The sequence below is a fragment of the Ambystoma mexicanum genome, chromosome 11, assembly GCF_040938575.1.
Source record: "Ambystoma mexicanum isolate Mex_15411 chromosome 11, UKY_AmexF1_1, whole genome shotgun sequence".
NCBI classification, from domain to species: Eukaryota; Metazoa; Chordata; class Amphibia; order Caudata; family Ambystomatidae; genus Ambystoma; species Ambystoma mexicanum.
The window spans coordinates 1,232,248,326-1,232,267,001 of record NC_090934.1 but is presented as its reverse complement, the minus strand read 5'-3'; the positions used below and the strand labels follow the sequence as shown (position 1 = coordinate 1,232,267,001).

General features: G+C 55.4%; 1 protein-coding gene across 3 annotated transcripts in view; it reads left to right on the top strand.

Moving 5' to 3' along the window:
- Positions 1–18,676, top strand: part of CD276 (CD276 molecule) — a 271,504-nt gene that overhangs the window by 163,219 nt on the left and 89,609 nt on the right. The gene's annotated exons all lie outside the window — the stretch shown is intronic.

The window sequence follows — 18,676 nt, the reverse complement described above, 5'->3', positions numbered from 1 at the left end:
TACACTGACCAAAAGAGACAGGCCAAGCCGTGTCACATTCAAGTGGGCGATGTGGTGTTAGTAAGGCAAGAACAAACCACCAAGGACACCCCGGCGTTCAGACCGGAACCCTTAGAGGTGACACACATCAACGGCTCCATGATAACAGCAGCCAGTCCCAAAGGGACCATCACAAGAAACTCGTCGTTCTTTAAGAACTTTGAGGGACACTCCGAACAGATCACCGATCATTCGAGGACTGACTATGAATCTTCAGATGTGGAGTCAGAGTACCAGGTGGAAGCACGAGATGCGGACGACAGCGACAGTGACACCCCCGTGCATGGGGAGGAGACAACTCGGAGAAGCCTTTCCAAAAGGACCACTCGCCGACCCACTCGATGGATAAAAGAAATGTAGCAAGGCGCACTCCTCTCTTAAGTGGGGGGGAGATGTTGCGTCCTCTTTCTATGCACCTGTTTGTTTATCCTTTGTTTCATGTCCGTTCTCTGTGTTAGTGAACGTGGTGACGTTGGGACAGGGAATGAGGAGGCGGGGTTACCGCCTCCGCAGTTAGTTTGGCGCCATGATTAAAGAAAGCAGTTTCTCCTGACTCCGGCTCCCGCGTCTCATTTACCTGATATTGATTGCGCTCTCATGCTTATATTACGCGCAGGGCTGATCACCGCCGCGCTCGTTTGATTGAGTTACGAGTTCGTAAGAACTCAACAGGAGGATTTTTCTCTTACTGTGTGAAACGCCAATAGGTGAAAAATGCTGATGAGCGTGCGATTCCTTTTACATAGATCGTTCAATCCTGTAAGTTTTATTTTTTACCGTCGATCTCATTTGTCCGTGAAATCTTCCATTTTGCTGGATTATGCCTCGCATGCCGCTCCCACTTCCAGACTGCTCGAGGTACATGCACAGGATTGGCTGTGTTTATGATCAATCATTTCTTTTCCGCTTCTCCTTGAAATTCATCAAACAGGTTCGAAGTGCATGTATTGGAATCCAGTCTGGTCTCTCCAGGCTCAGCATTCGTGCATTTGCAAAGCATCCCAGGCTGCTGGGTTATAAAGTCCAGAAGGAAAGGTGCAAAAAGCAGAAAGCCCACATCTACAAAACCAACAATTCCTCAAAGTCCCTTAATATAGATAATCTATTGAAGTTTGTACACAATAAGATCAATTATACACCAGTGGGAAAAGTGCACACGATTTTGTTTTGTGTTTCTAGCATTGTATGAAGGTATTAATGATGGTCATTGCTGCTCTCCTGTTCGGCATCGGGCTTCAATGATGAACAGGACCGCAGCAGTGGAACCTTTTTCTGGAGCTTGCCTTACTGTGGCTCGAACCGTACATTAAAAAGAGTAATTTAGCTGGGAAGGAGCTACTCACTTTTTTCATTCTGCCATCGTGAGCCTGTCTCTCTCAGCATCTGATACGCCGATTGCTGTTCAGTTTGCTTGGAAAGGTGGACATTTTAATGTAATTGCACATGTCTACTGTTGTAGGGCGTGTTCTTGGATTTCCTTTTTAATTAAGAAATAAACACCCACAGCAGGGACCTTACCAGGCCAAAAATAAGATTGCTTGGACTGTAACGTTAGCCCGGGTATTACCAGCCCTAGTAAAGCCCCCCTTTATTGCCGTTAGTATCGTGGCATGTTAACCGAGATGCTAATAGTTGCTTTTTACGTTGAGAAATGTAAAAGCAAGATGATCTACCAAGGATTAGGGGTGAGGGAACTACACGTACCGTCTCCCTTCCATGAAGGTCATTGACGCAACAGAGATGTGCTGGGAAAACTGACAGGGTAATTCATAGAATTTCACAGAAAAGTGTCGCAAGCGGCTGGCGCAGAGTGTCCGCGTGCGATTGACTGCGCCAGGCACGTGCGCTAAAACCGATTTCCGCGCACAGCGTATTCATGGATTTTAGGCTTCCAAACCAGCCGTGGCGCAGAGAATCGCAGCGACCCTGCAGCAGCGCCAGTAACGCCCCCAAGAACGCCCTCGCGCAAGGAAAAGCCATCAAAATCGCTAAATCATCGCAAAGGGCTGCGCTAACCCTGGACCAATTCACCGGGCTGGCAAACAGCAAACGCCAAGCGGGGAACGTGTATTTCAGGGGTGCGCGGGAAGTTCCACACGCGAATGGGCCAGTGCGAGCAGGGTACGTGTATTCCATGGGTGCGCGGGAAGTTCCACACGCGATTCCATCAGGGTACGTGTATTTCAGGGGTGCGCGGGAAGTTCCACACGCGATTGGCCCCGTGCAAGCAGGGTACGTGTATTTCAGGGGTGCGCGGGAAGTCCACATGCGAATTCAGCAGGGTACGTGTATTCCAGGGGTGCGCGGGAAGTTCCACACGCAAATTCAGCAGGGTACGTGTATTTCAGGGGTGCGCGGGAAGTTGCACACGCAAATTCAGCAGGGAATGTGTATTTCAGGGGTTCTGGGGAGTACTACACGTGAATTGGCCGTGTGGGTCCTCCCAGGTGTATGCTCCACAACCTCCACGACCCCTGCAGGCAGCCCACACCACGGGGGACTACCCTGCACCCCTGCTCATGTCCCGCAGGCAGCCCATCCACCATGGGCATGCCCCCCAGCCAACCCACATGTCACCTTGCACTACTGATCAACAATGCATGTCTCCCACCTCCCCCACCCCCCAGCACTGTGGGGCACCTGCCAGCAGGCCCCCACTCATGTCCAACTCATGTTTCCCACCACCCCCACCCCCCTGCACTGTGGGGCACCTGCCAGCAGGCCCCCACCCATGTCCAACTCATGTACCCCTGCACCTCCACCCCCCAGCATTGTGGGGCACCCTCCACCAGGCCCCCACTCATGTCTCCCACCACCCCCACCCCCCTGCCACCATGGGCAGCCCCCACCAGGCCCCCACCCATGTCTCCCACCACCCCCACCCCCCAGCAGTGCAGGGGCAGCCTCCACCAGGCCCCCACTCATGTCTCCCACCACCCCCACCCCCCAGCCACCAGGGGCTCCCTCCACCAGGCCCCCACTCATGTCTCCCACCACCCCCACCCCCCTGCCACCATGGGCAGCCCCCACCAGGCCCCCACTCATGTCTCCCACCACCCCCACCCCCAGCAGTGCAGGGGCAACCTCCACCAGGCCCCCACTCATGTCTCCCACCACCCCCACCCCCCAGCCACCAGGGGCACCCTCCACCAGGCCCCCACTCATGTCTCCCACCACCCCACCCCCCTGCCACCACGGGCAGCCCCCACCAGGCCCCCACTCATGTCTCCCACCACCCCCACCCCCCAGCAGTGCAGGGGCAGCCTCCACCAGGCCCCACCCATGTCTCCCACCACCCCCACCCCCCAGCCACCAGGGGCACCCTCCACCAGGCCCCCACCCATGTCTCCCACCACCCCCACCCCCCAGCCACCATGGCCAGCCCCCACCAGGCCCCCACTCATGTCTCCCACCACCCCCACCCCCCAGCCACCAGGGGCACCCTCCACCAGGCCCCCACTCATGTCTCCCACCACCCCCAACCCCCTGTCACCATGGGCAGCCTCCACCAGGCCCCCACTCATGTCTCCCACCACCCCCACCCCCCAGCAGTGCAGGGGCAGCCTCCACCAGGCCCCCACTCATGACTCCCACCACCCCCACCCCCCAGCAGTGCAGGGGCACCCTCCACCAGGCCCCCACCCAAATCTCCCACCACCCCAACCCCCCTGCCACCATGGGCAGCCCCCACCAGGCCCCCACTCATGTCTCCCACCACCACCACCCCCAGCAACGCAGGGGCAACCTCCACCAGGCCCCCACTCATGTCTCCCACCACCCCCACCCCCAGCAACGCAGGGGCAACCTCCACCAGGCCCCCACTCATGTCTCCCACCCACCCCCACCCCCCAGCCACCATGGCCACCCTCCACCAGGCCCCCACTCATGTCTCCCACCACCCCCACCCCCCAGCCACCATGGCCACCCTCCACCAGGCCCCCACTCATGTCTCCCACCACCCCCACCCCCCAGCAGTGCAGGGGCACCCTCCACCAGGCCCCCACCCATGTCTCCCACCACCCCCAGCCACCATGGCCAGCCCCCACCAGGCCCCCACTCATGTCTCCCACCCCCCAGCAGTGCAGGGGCACCCTCCACCAGGCCCCCACTCATGTCTACCACCACCCCCACCCCCCAGAAGTGCAGGGGCACCCTCCACCAGGCCCCCACTCATGTCTACCACCACCCCCACCCCCCAGAAGTGCAGGGGCACCCTCCACCAGGCCCCCACTCATGTCCCCCTGCACCCCCACCCCCCAGCATCCAGGGGCACCCTCCACCAGGTCCTCACAATCCCCAATCATGTGCGTTATGGCCAGCCTCCACAGCCAAAAAGCCCTACCAAGTAACCCATTCACCCACATGGAAATGGAAATTACATGTTACACCCCCAATGTTCATGAAGCTAATGAACCCATGTCCGTCACACGCAATGGTTGCAATAGAATGGGAAAACACCCAACATGACATGCATGAAACCAATGAGATGATACCACACAGTGAAGTATGAAAACAAAATTGTATTGAAAAAAATAAAGACTGCTAAAGAAATGAAACAAACTACAATGGGAATGAGAAAAAATAAGCTGCATGTCCGTATAAAAAAAAAAACAGCAAATCAGAATCCAAAAAAATGTCGTCCAAAGTCAAATGTAAAAAAATATCTATGCAATCAAGAACTATGTAAAAAACTACCAAGGGTCCATGAGCCCAACTGAACAAAGGAAACCTACAAAAACTAAAATGCAACTATATACAAAAAGTGGAGCAGTGTCCGTCGACTCCAAATCATAATAAGAAACAAAGGAAACCTAAAACTAAAGAACTATATACAAAGGCGGTGGGCAAGTCCAGCAGCTCACTCCGTGGTGTTCCGGGCCAGGGCATCATCGAACTCCTGTTCGATGTCCCGGAGGCGGTCCAGTTCCATGGCCCCGAGGGTCCGCAGGGACGACGCCGTGTCCTCCTCCAACCCCCTGCGGATTGCCTCGAGGCACTCGGCCCGCCTCAGGGCCCGCCTCAGGGCCCTCCGCATGGAGTTCTCCGCCCTGACCATTGTGAGCCGCGCCTCTTCCGCCCGCCGCCGCTCCGCACATATGGCGTGGCCCAACCGCTGCCACACGGAAGACACTCTCTGTCCTGGGTCCCCCTGCCCTCCGGCCGATGCCTGCCCCTCCGATGTCGAAAGCCCCGAGCCTTCATGGTTCCCACCATGTTGCTGCTGCTGCTCTGCCTCTGCCCGTGCACTGCCTCCTGCTGCCTGCACATCCTCCGCCGGCTGGGGTGCAGTTGTTGATGTGGCCACCCCTGCTGGACCTCCGACTCCCGACTGTGGCAGGGATGCCTCCTCCACCAGCCTGGCCGCACCGTCAGTGGCAGCTCCACAGGGCACCCAGGTGACTGATGGGTGGGAAGATGGCACAGAGGACGACTGGCGCGTAGGGGGTCCAGTTGAGGAGGGGGTCGGAGCAAGCCCCATCAGACGGAGGAATCCGGCCTGGGTGACCTGTCCCAGCAGGCTGACGTGGTCAACGAGCCATTCGAGATGACGTGCAGTCTCTCCATGAAAAGACTGCAGGTCCCCTCGCATGGCCCGTTGACGCAACGCCACACCAGCCAGGACAGGCTCAACCCGGACCTGGATGGCCACGTCCGCAGGCAGAGGAAGGCCAGTTGACGTCAGCTCATCCCCTGCCTGAAAACGGGTCTGGACGTAGGCATCCCTGCTGGTGCAAGATGATGCAGGGACAGGATCGGGGACAGGATTGCACCTCCGCGGCGGCCTGTGCTGCCTCCTGTCCCTGGTCCTGCACTGCACCACTAGCACCAGTGGGATCCCCACCTCCAGACCCTGTCTCTGGTGCTTGCACGGCCTCCTCCTCCACCAAACCCCCCACCAACCTGGATGACTCCGTGCCATCTTCCCCTGTTGGGCCCTGTGGGGTCCCAGCTGCCCCTTCTGCTGCCGAGGAGTCCAACTGCAACCTCCGCCTCTTGGACCTCCCCCCGGCAGCTGCGGCCTGGGACGCGGCACCGGACTCCTCACTCCCCGACGAGATGACAACACGGGAGGGGAGCCGGGCCTTGCGTCTCCGGCTGGCGGTCGGATCCCCGCCGCTGTGCTCCACAGCACCTTCTCCGCCCTCTTCATCAGTTGACGCTGCAGACAGGGAGAAACAAAACACAGGCATCAGGGCACTGTACAATGGACACATACACACATGACAGTTGCACATGAGTGGCATTGGCAAACCTCAGACATGTCATCACAATCCCCAACACACATGTCATTGCAACTCGCACACATGAGCCATACCACAGCCATATCGCAACTGCCAGCACCATCCCTACACATACAACAGCATGAGCAGCCAAAGGGGAGCCAGACATCACATGCAACACAGGAAGTGCACCACACATGTACACACACCACCACACTTGCATGCGTGTGTACACCTCTGCCAAGTGTCGCACTGTTCAGACGGGCATCCATGTCACATCTGCCAATCAGGCTTCCACATACCGTGTCACATGCATCCATGTTGCATCACTGTTGCACCCTTGTCAAATACACACACATGAACATGTACACAGTGCTCATACATGCAGACGAAAACAACATACATGCGTGACATCACGGACATGTCTACTTACATACACATTCATCCAAACATGTGTGCACGCACAACTGCATTTGGCATGCAAGCCTACACACACAAGCACCATCCATGTCTCACACATTACAGCCCTCGCATGTGTCAGCCCCACGGCCCTGTACACCCCACCCATACTCGACCCCATACAAACAGATGTGCAACCTGCACAATACCGAATAATCACCACATGCACTGCTCACAATCAGGACGCATGTACACTCGCCGCTCGACTCCAGACGGGTCTGCTTCTCTAGGACCTGGACGTGGAGCACTGGGGATATGCGTTCCAAGACCCTCATCTGTTCTTCCGACAAGTGGCCCCGGCGCCCCTTGGCATCCGCTGCCTTCAAGAGGCGCCGGGCCTTGTTCAGGGTCCTGGACCTGAAGTCCTCCCAGCGCTTCCTGACATGATGTAAGTCCCGGACTGCCACCCCCTCCGTGTTGATGGCAGTCACGATGTCAGTCCAGATCCGAGTCCGTCCTTCCTTGTCGGCGCGGGAACTTCCGAAGAGGGCATCATACTGCCCCAGGACTTGCTCCACCAGGACACCAACTTCGGTGGCACTGAAGCTGGTGCCCCTCTGTCTCTCTGGCCGGGGGTTGTCAGTGGTCACAGCTGGTGTTTGCCCCGACATGACAACCCCAGAGGCAGGAGTGGGTGGGCAACTGGGTCCTGGGGCTGGGCTGTGGAGCGATGGAATCCAGTCGGGAGTCTTCGGTTCCAGCAGGGGTGGTCACAGCAACAGCACCCCTGGCTGATGTGCAGGCAGCAAATGGCAGTGCATGTGGGCAGCAGGCAGTCAGGCAGCAGCAAATGGCAGGTGGGAGCGTGCTCGGGGCTCTGGGGGGCAGTAGTCCGGCCTTCTGGGCAGGAGCGTGGTCTTCCGTGTGCTTACGCGTGGCCAGCTTGGTACGGAGTGATTTGGCACGTGAAAATCCTGCACGTCAGCGTGAAAATCGAGGAAAGGCCCTAAGCGCGTCAGCACGCATACGCGATTCTATTGGACCAAAGGCCCTCAGCGGGTAAACGCGTCAGCACGCATACGCGATTCTATTGGACCAAAGGCCCTCAGCGCGTAAACGCGTCTGTGACGTGACCCGCATGGGTGTTTTCCACACAGCACGTGATGACAGAGCACACGTGGAAAGACTGCACGTCAGAATGTCATCGCGTGTAATTGGACAAAAGTGCGCGTACACGCGATTGGCCTATGTACGTGTATATCAGGGGTGCGCGGGCACTTACACACGCAAGTACGTCAGCGCACCTGTATCCCGGGGTGCACGGGAATTTCCACACGGTATTGGACTGGGTACTGGATTTCAGGGGTGCGCGGGTCACACGCTCGCCTACAACACGCACAACGCATAAATTTGCGCGCTAACAAAATAACAAGCTCAGACCCAGGATGAACATACCGTTCCTAGCAGGAGTGGGCGTGGGCTACCAAAGGAGGAGGAGGAGGATAGTCAGGGCCAGAATATTCACACCCAGAACCAGCCTTTTCGGGATGCCTGATGACCAGGTGCATGGGAGGTACAGGTTTCCACCACACATTATACTGGACCTGGTGAGTGAGTGGGAGGATGACCTCACATCACCCACCCTGTGCTCCCAAGCACTCAGCCCCCTGGAGAAGGTCCTCAATGTACTGCACTTCTTAGCCACTGGATCATTTCAGCGGACAAGTGCCATTGTGGGTGGTGTATCACAGGCCACCCAGTCACGCTGCCTACACCAGGTCTTGAACATCATCACTGCACGCCCATCAGTCCGCAGGCACATATACCTGCCCAGAACACCTGCAGAAAGGCATGCTGCCTCCCTGGATTTTTACGGTGTGGCACGATTCCCCAAAGTGCTAGGTGCCATCGACTGCACCCATGTGGCTCTACTTCCCCCCAGGGCATCAGAGCACATCTATAGGAACCGCAAGCACTGGCATTCCATCAACGTGCAGGTAGTATGTAATGCCAAGGGAATCATCACCTCAGTATATGCCAACTATCCCGGGTCAACCCACGACAGCTTCATTTACCGAATGTCCACCCTAAGCCGGGACCTAGAAGCTGGGCGGCATGGCGATACATGGCTGCTTGGTGAGTATGAATGCCACTGAACATGCATGCATGTCAGATACTGAGCAAGGTCACAACCCCACCAATGATACCAATCACCACCTCCACAGGGGACAGTGCCTACCCTCTCAGCCCCCACATGATGACGCCAATTCGCAACCCCACCACGCCACTCGAGGTAAGATATAACACAGCCCACATTACAACCCAGGGCATAGTGGAGCGCACATTCGGAGTGCTAAAGTCACGCTTTCGCTCCCTTGACCGTTCTGGCGGGCAGCTGTTGTACGCTCCCCCAGTAGTGTGCAGGATCATAGTGGCAGCATGTGTCCTGCACAACGTTGCATCATGCCGGGGCCTGGTCGTGGACATGGTGGTGGCCCCACATCCCCAACCACATGCACAGCTGCTGCGCATGGGAGGGGAAAGGGCACGGGGGGAGGCAGCCCGTACACAGCTAGTGGCTAATTACTTCACATAGAAATCACACCCCTGTGGAGTGCACACTGCCCTGGCACATTCCATCTGACAATCAATGATGACTCAACCTGACACTGATCCTGAATGTCTGGAGAATGAACCGTGAAAACCATATCAGCCTGAGATTGTTCACCTGGAAGTGTCACAATGTGTGCATCCCTACCCACACAGACACCACCAATGCAGTTTTGTGAAGTAACACATTCAAGCAGCTAAAATGAATACCCACTTGCAAAATGCAACAAGAGGACCGTGCCATGTCAGCCAACCCATCCCCATCCCCAGCACCGCCGCACAACACACCGTGCCATGTCATGCTATTTGCAGGTAAACAAAGTAATCCCCACAACATGACACTAGTGTCACAATGTAGAGTGTCCCTAATTGAAACTTGCAACACCTGAAATGCTCACAGTAATGCAGGACCAACAACAAACTTGAGCAGGTACTACCATTAACATGACATCACAAATGTTATATATTAGTAGTCTCACCACCTGGAAATGCCTGCACTCCCACCACTACCAACTGTGCAGTGTTGGCGCCATGTAGAGTTGTAGGTGCACTGCTGCCAACATGGACCCCATCTCCAGACTAGAGGGCCTTGTGTAGACATGAGGAAGGGACCTGCAAATTGGGAGGTAGACACAGATGATGAGTTACACATCAATGCAACATGCAGTGTACAACACAACAGCAATATGCACTAGGAATGTATACACAGTATTGACTAGACTACCCACACATGTAGTGGGAGTCCAATGTCACCATGTACGTCAATGTCACTTGGGCACACCCTTTGCAAGCCCATGGAAACGGGAAGCAGGAGGGGTGTGTGTGACTCAAACCCAAGCATCTGAACCAAATACATGACAAGCCTGCATGTGCCCAGCCACAATGCAGCGTATGCCCACAGGAACCACGGAAGGCAACAAATTGTCCCAAAAAAATTGGGAAAAATTAATTAGAAATTAAAAATAAAAATCAAAAATGGCCATTGATGGGCCCGGGGGGGGTTTGGGAGGCCACCCAGGAGGTCCGAGGACAGGGTGCACACCAAAACCCACCTGTGTGGATCCTGGGAAAAAAAAACACCTCCATGGGCTCATGGCCCACACGGCTACCCTATTGTGGGAGTATCACTGCTGTCGCTATTATCACCCTGTGCAGCTGCATCCGGAGGTGGTTGCACTATAGGAGGCAGCCCACGCAAGGCCCTAGTCTGCTCCTCCATGGCTGCAAGCATGCGGGTGTGGTAGGTCTGGTTCTGGAGGATGAGTGTGCGGAGGTCCCCATGCAACAACTCACGGGTTGCCTGGACCTCCGCCCTCGTTGCCTGCATCTCAGCTGAGAGCGTACGGGTGAGACGCTCCAGCTGCTGTTCTGTCCTTTGGTGTGTTGAAGCCTCAAGCTCAACAAGAGTCGTCCTGAGGTGAAGGAGCTCCTGCCTCAGGGCTTCCCTGTGGCCCTGGGACTCAATGGAGATGGCCTCCTGCAGAGTCGCCAGTGCCGCCCGCCTGTCCCTTTTGGACCACAACATGTCCTCCCTGTGTGACTGGCAGATGGAGTCGGTTGCCTGCTGTAGTCGCTCCATCAGCCTTTCAGGGGGGACAATGGAAGTGGCCACCCTATGCATGGCCTGAGCCATCATCTCGGATGATGCTGCCTGTTGTGTTGCCATACCGTAAATGGATTGCTCCCATGCGGTATTGCCAGGTGGCGTACGGCCACCACGTCGGCGGGCACCACACCTGTCTGGGGCAAGGCGAACTGCGCCTTGCTGTGCCGGCACTGCCTGAGGCTGCAGGACTGCATTCCCCCTCTGATCTGCTGGCCCAGGAACAGGATCAGATGTCGCGGAGTGTGACCCTGCATCCGTAACCACCAAAGGCGTAGCTGCCAACACTGACATCCCCATTGAGATTTCTGACCCTGGTGCAGGTGGGTGGGACAGAACAGAATCCCTCCCTGGAACACTCACCTGCGACGGCACGTAGGTCTCATCCGAATCAACACCTGAGTACAGCTCGGGGGAGGTGCAGCCAGAGACACCCCTTGAGAGCACGACCTGCAGCAGTTGTGGGTTCTCACCCACCACCACACCACGTCCCTCACTGGTGGTTGGTCAGCCCTAGGACCCCTCCTGGGTCTGCACCATCTCCACAACCCCAGCAGTATCAGGTGCGTCTTCCCCTGCAAAGACATAAAAACAAAGAAATGGAAACAGGCATTAGCACCATGGCACATAATGAGGGCTGAGAAGCAAGAGAACCAGTACTTGATTGACACATGTCCCACATGACTAAAACCCTCCCATGCATGCACCCTCACTGCATATGAAGGGCAGGCAAATGGCACACACTGATGACACCAAGATGGAAGATGAACACATTTTCTGCATGCTGCCTGGCAGTGGCATCACACATTGGCCTGTGATTGCCAGGTGAAACACACATGCCATCACACAGATGGCATGTACCATTGCTATTGAGTGAAGATGGAGAGGAGGGCAGCACCTATTCATTCAGTCCAGTTCCCGCATGTAATAGCTTTTCTAATTCAAACAGGTCAGATTTTTCACCTGGAGCTGCCAGTCCGAAATGGTCCAATTGCACAGGGACATGTGTGAACAAATGATATCCAGGTAACAGTCACTCCACTTTACCATAGCCATGTCAGACATGTGACTAGAGGACTGCGACATGCCTAGTGAAAGTGTTGGAATGCAAACAATCTGACTGAATCAACAGTGAAAAATAAGCAACAATGTTGTGGCAAGGTGACACTTCAAGGGCAACTGGCGTGCAGTTGGGCTAGATGTCTACTGTTGGCAGAAGGGATACTGCTATGGCCAAATGCAGCTGCGCAGGATGTATTGCATGAAGCACATGGCTGACCCATACGACTCAGGCGCACACACTCTCACCTGGCACACAAACAGAAGCCCTCACACACACCATGCACATGGATGACACACACATGCGTGTGCACTCACCGGACAATGCCTCGTAATCAGCCAGATCTCCCACGCCTTGGATCTGTTCCTCCGTGACGTAGGTCCTAGCGACTGACTCATGTGGAGTGAGTTCCATGTCTACTACTGGAGACCCACCTCCAGTCACTAGAGTTGCGGCATGACTTGAGGCCAGCTTACTCTTTGCCCTGCGCTTTAGGTCATTCCAGCGCTTATAGCAATCATTGGCTGTGCGCCTCACGATTCCAAGGGCACTTACGAGGTCCGCAACGGTCTGCCAGTGTGCCTGGCGTTGTGCAGGTGTGGTCTTGGATCCTGCAACAATGACCATCTCGTTGTCATGTGCGGACACGTACTCGACAAGTGCATTCAGTTCGTCATCCGTGAAGCTGGGCTTCCTCGACGGGCCGGACTGTGTAGCAGTGTCTGGGGCATCAGCCGGTGCCGGATGAGCACTCTTCCTCTTCCGCTTGGAAGGTGGTGGTGATCCTGAGTGTCCTGCGCCGCTCTGGACACTAGGGGCAGGAGCCCTGGTGGACTCTGTATGAGGAGTGTGGGATTGCACACTCAGCATGGGAGTTGGTGCAGGCATTGGCTCAAGTGTGATGGTGTCAGGGGGAATGTCAGCAGGATGGACTAGGACCGACACTGTCCTGGCTGGGTGTGTGAGGGCTGGGGTGGGTGGAGCCGCAGCTGCCCCTGCAGCCTCTCCGCCCTGCCTACTTGGTGCAGCAGATGACCTTGCTGCCCCAGATGCACGTGGCATGGTGACATCAACGTGCACCAGCGCACGTGTCATAGGCCTGCTGACCTCAAAGTCAGCCATGGAGTCAGCCAGGTCTGGTGCCACAAAGGGCTGGTCCAACAAGGGCTGAGCATGGATGGTGTCAGCCACATCAGCCTCAACGGGAGGGGGGGTGGATTATGGGTGCCCTTGACTGGTCCTCCACACATGGGGGGGACAGGCTCACCCTGCAAGTAACGACCACGTCCCCTACCGGATCCACCACGGCCACCACTTGTGGCTCTTTCACCTTTGCCACCCTTACGGAATCCTCGCCTCCCAGCCATGGCACTGATGTAAATGTGCGTATGGGAGTGGCTGTAAACTATTGTCCTGGGCAATTGGGGGTCAAAGGGGTTGGGTACCAGATGGTAATTGTACCCTAGTGCTCTTGCAAGGCTGAATGTAACCCCTGGGGAAAGATGACGGGTCACGCTACGCACAGGAGCCCCAAAAAAGGGAGATGACGTGCACGCAACCCCTCCTAGACCACGTGTGCAGAAAGAAAAAGCTGCACTACGCTGTGGCACCCAGTAACACAAGAATGAACGTATGCGTGTCACACGCAGCCTAGAAGGACCTCTGAAGGGGTAGGCTACACACGGGGCAAGCACAGATGTTAGATACGTGCGTGACTCACCGTCTGCCAGGTAAAAGAGCGTGAAAAAGGAGCGCGTTTGGTTGGCAACACCCCCGCCAAAAGAAGATTTGTACGCTGTCTGAGGAGACAGGACAACAGTAGAAGGGAACACTGTTTGAGGGAACAGGCCCAGGTAAACCAGTAAAAGAGAAAAAAGAGAAAAAGCTGTCAGAGGTAACAGGGAATACGAACTTGAAACGCCGTGAAGTAAATCGCGTATGAAACGACAAGAAGTACAGAATTCACCCACTCGCTCTCCACGAAAAGCACGTACAAGGAAATGGTGTTCTACACGTACCTTTTATACAGGCCCACATGTCCAGCGTCACTTACGCGGCGTGTACGCGCTAGGGCCATTTCCACCAATTACACGCTTTGTCACTTATGCGTGTAGGGCCATTTCCACCAATTACACGCTTTGTCACTTCTGCGTGTGGGGCCATTTCCACCAATCACACGCTTTGTCACTGCTGCGTGTACGCGCTAGGCCCATTCCCACCAATCACACGCGATGAGACTCTGACGTGCTGTCCAATTACACGCGATGACACTCTGACGTGCAGTCTTTCCACGTGTGCTCTGTCATCACGTGCTGTGTGGGAAACACCCGTGCGGGTCACGTCACAGACGCGCTTACGCGCTGAGGGCCTTTGGTCCAATAGAATCGCGTATAAGGGCCTTTCCTCGAATTTCACGCTGACGTGCAGACTTTTCACGTGCCAAATCACTCCGTATCAAGCTGGCCACGCGTATGCACACGGAAGACCACGCTCCTGCCCAGAAGGCCGAACTACTGCCCCCCAGAGCCCCGAGCACGCTCCCACCTGCCATCTGCTGCTGCCTGACTGCCTGCTGCCCACGTGCACTGCCATTTGCTGCCTGCACATCAGCCAGGGGTGCTGTTGCTGTGACCACCCCTGCTGGAACCGAAGACTCCCGACTGGGATTCCATCGCTCCACAGCCCAGCCCCAGGACCCAGTTGCCCACCCACTCCTGCCTCTGGGGTTGTCATGTCGGGGCAAACACCATCTGTGACCACTGACAACCCCCGGGCAGAGGGGCACCAGCTTCAGTGCCACCGAAGTTGGTGTCCTGGTGGAGCAAGTCCTGGGGCAGTATGATGCCCTCTTCGGAAGTTCCCGCGCCGACAAGGAAGGACGGACTCTGATCTGGACTGACATCGTGACTGCCATCAACGCGGAGGGGGTGGCAGTCCGGGAATTACAACATGTCAGGAAGCGCTGGGAGGACTTCAGGTCCAGGACCCTGAACAAGGCCCGGCGCCTCTTGAAGGCAGCGGATGCCAAGGGGCGCCGGGGCCACTTGTCGGAAGAACAGATGAGGGTCCTGGAACGCATATCCCCAGCGCTCCACGTCCAGGTCCTGGAGAAGCAGACCCGTCTGGAGTCGAGCGGTGAGTGTACATGCATCCTGATTGTGAGCAGTGCGCGTGGTGATTATTCGGTATTGTGCAGGTTGCACATCTGTTTGTATGGGGTCGAGTATGGGTGGGGGTGTACAGGGCCGTGGGGCTGACACATGCGAGGGCTGTAATGTGTGAGACATGGATGGTGCTTGTGTGTGTAGGCTTGCATGCCAAATGCAGTTGTGCGTGCACACATGTTTGGATGAATGTGTATGTAAGTAGACATGTCCGTGATGTCACGCATGTATGTTGTTTTCAGCTGCATGTATGAGCACTGTGTACATGTGCATGTGTGTGTATTTGACAAGGGTGCAACAGTGATGCAACATGGATGCATGTGACAGCGGTATGTGGAAGCCTGATTGGCAGATGTGACATGGATGCCCGTCTGAACAGTGCGACACTTGGCAGAAGTGTACACATGCATGCAAGTGTGGTGGTGTGTGTACATGTGTGGTGCACTTCCTGTGTTGCATGTGATGTCTGGCTCCCCTTTGGCTGCTCATGCTGTTGTATGTGTAGGGATGGTGCTGGCAGTTGCGATATGGCTGTGGTATGGCTCATGTGTGCAAGTTGCAATGACATGTGTTTTGGGGATTGTGATGACATGTCTGAGGTTTGCCAATGTCACTCATGTGCAACTGTCATGTGTGTATGTGTCCATTGTACAGTGCCCTGATGCCTGTGTTTTGTTTCTCCCTGTCTGCAGCGTCAACTGATGAAGAGGGCGGAGAAGGTGCTGTGGAGCACAGCGACTGGGATCCGACCGCCAGCCGGAGACGCAAGGCCCGGCTCCCCTCCCGTGTTGTCATCTCGTCGGGGAGTGAGGAGTCCGGTGCCGCGTCCCAGGCCGCAGCTGCCGGGGGGAGGTCCAAGAGGCGGAGGTTGGAGTTGGACTCCTCGGCAGCAGAAGGGGCAGCTGGGACCCCACAGGGCCCAACAGGGGAAGATGGCACGGAGTCATCCAGGTTGGTGGGGGGTTTGGTGGAGGAGGAGGTCGTGCAAGCACCAGAGACGGGGTCTGGAGGTGGGGATCCCACTGGTGCTAGTGGTGCAGTGCAGGACCAGGGACAGGAGGCAGCACAGGCCGCCGCGGAGGTGCCTGTGTGCAATCCTGTACCCGATCCTGTCCCTGCTTCATCTTGCACCAGCAGGGATGCCTACGTCCAGACCCGTTTTCAGGCAGGGGATGAGCTGACGTCAACTGGCCTTCCTCTGCCTGCGGACGTGGCCATCCAGGTCCGGGTTGAGCCTGTCCTGGCTGTTGTGGCGTTGCGTCAACGGGCCATGCGAGGTGACCTGCAGTCTTTTCATGGAGAGACTGCACGTCATCTCGAATGGCTCGTTGACCACGTCAGCCTGCTGGGACAGGTCACCCAGACCGGATTCCTCCGTCTGATGGGGCTTGCTCCGACCCCCTCCTCAACTGGACCCCCTACGCGCCAGTCGTCCTCTGTGCCATCTTCCCACCCATCAGCCACCTGGGTGCCCTGTGGAGCTGCCTCTGACGGTGCGGCCAGGCTGGTGGAGGAGGCATCCCTGCCACAGTCGGGAGTCGGAGGTCCAGCAGGGGTGGCCACATCAACAACTGCACCCCAGCCGGCGGAGGATGTGCAGGCAGCAGGAGGCAGTGCATGGGCAGAGGCAGGGCAGCAGCAGCAACATGGTGGGAGCCATGAAGGCTCGGGGCCTTCGACATCGGAGGGGCAGGCATCGGCCGGAGGGCAGGAGGACCCAGGACAGAGAGTGTCTTCCGTGTGGCAGCGGTTGGGCCACGCCATAGGTGCGGAGCGGCGGCGGGCGGAAGAGGCGTGGCTCACAATGGTCAGTGCGGAGAACTCCATGCGGAGGGCCCTGAGGCGGGCCGAGTGCCTCAAGGCAATCCGCAGGGGGTTGGAGGAGGACACGGCGTCGTCCCTGCGGACCCTCAGGGCCATGGAACTGGACCGCCTCCGGGACATCGAACAGGAGTTCGATGATGCCCTGGCCCGGAACACCACGGAGTGAGCCGCTGGACTTGCCCGCCGCCTTTGTATATAGTTCTTTAGTTTTAGGTTTCCTTTGTTTCTTATTATGATTTGGAGTCGACGGACACTGCTCCACTTTTTGTATATAGTTGCATTTTAGTTAGGTTTTTTTGTAGGTTTCCTTTGTTCAGTTGGGCTCATGGACCCTTGGTAGTTTTTTACATAGTTCTTGATTGCAAAGATATTTTTTTACATTTGACTTTGGACGACATTTTTTTGGATTCTGATTTGCTGTTTTTTTTTTTTTTATACGGACATGCAGCTTATTTTTTCTCATTCCCATTGTAGTTTGTTTCATTTCTTTGGCATTCTTTATTTTTTTCAATACAATTTTGTTTTCATACTTCACTGTGTGGTATCATCTCATTGGTTTCATGCATGTCATGTTGGGTGTTTTCCCATTCAATTGCAACCATTGTGTTTGTTTGTTTGTTTGTTTGTTTGTTTATTTATTTATTTAGTATAGCGCGTAAAACCCAGAGGTAACAGGGCGCAACAGAGGTCAGGAAGATAGGATTACTTAAAAACTTGGTTACAGAATAAGATAGGCATGAGAAAAAGTGCATTGCATTTACAGTTACATTGTGTGGGATGTGCATATATACATATAATTGAGCGAAGGTTTACAAATGTACATATTAATACTGTGCGTAGGAGCAGTTCGGTTGCATTTACATATTTACAAATTTAAGGCTGTGCATGGTAGTCAGGTTATAGCATTGGCATGATCAGATTAGATGGCAGGGTTAGTCGTGAGGATCATTGGCCCGCAGCCAAGTGAGGGTGTTTCGCCTGAAGCTATAGTAGGATTGGTCTGTCCTAATGTGGAGTGGGAGGGCGTTCCAGTGTTGGGCTGCCAGGACAGGGAAGCTGCTGCCGCCGGTTTTCTTTTGTCTGAAATTGGGTACCTGCAGGCAGTAGGAATTGATCGATCTGGTGGGGCGGGTGGACGTTTTTTTCTTTATTCTGGATGCGAGATAGGGGGGGGCTGCGTTGTTTAAGCATTTGTGGGTGAGTGATGCCGTTTTGAGGGAGATGCGGTCATGGATTTTAAGCCATTTGTGTTCTCTTCTTTTGTTGGAGATGTGTTCCTTAGAGGGTAGGTTGAGGGCTGTTCTGAGAGCGTTGTTTTGTAGTGTCTGTAGTTTGTTGGTTATGCATTTGTTGGCTCCTAGGTACATGGCGTTGCAATAGTCCAGTCTGGATAGTATTAGGGCGTTGGCTATGATGATGCAGCTAGTTTGGGTGAGGAAGGCTCTACATGCCCTAATTAGCTTGCATGTGTAGGCGGTGGAGGATGCTAGTGAGTTGACTTGTTTTTTTAGTGACATGGTTGCATCAAGGTGAAAGCCTAGTGTTTTCACTGTTTTGGCCACTGTGATGGTATTGCCATCAATGTTGAAGGCCTTATAGTTGGAGCTGAGTTTTTTGAGATTGGTATTGGATCCGAGGAGCAGGATTTCGGTTTTCTCATCATTTAGACATAGACCGTGTGTGGCCATCCATGCCTGAATGATGAGATATATTTTGTTTACCAAGGCCGTATCTGAAGCGTAGTTGCCTGAGAGGG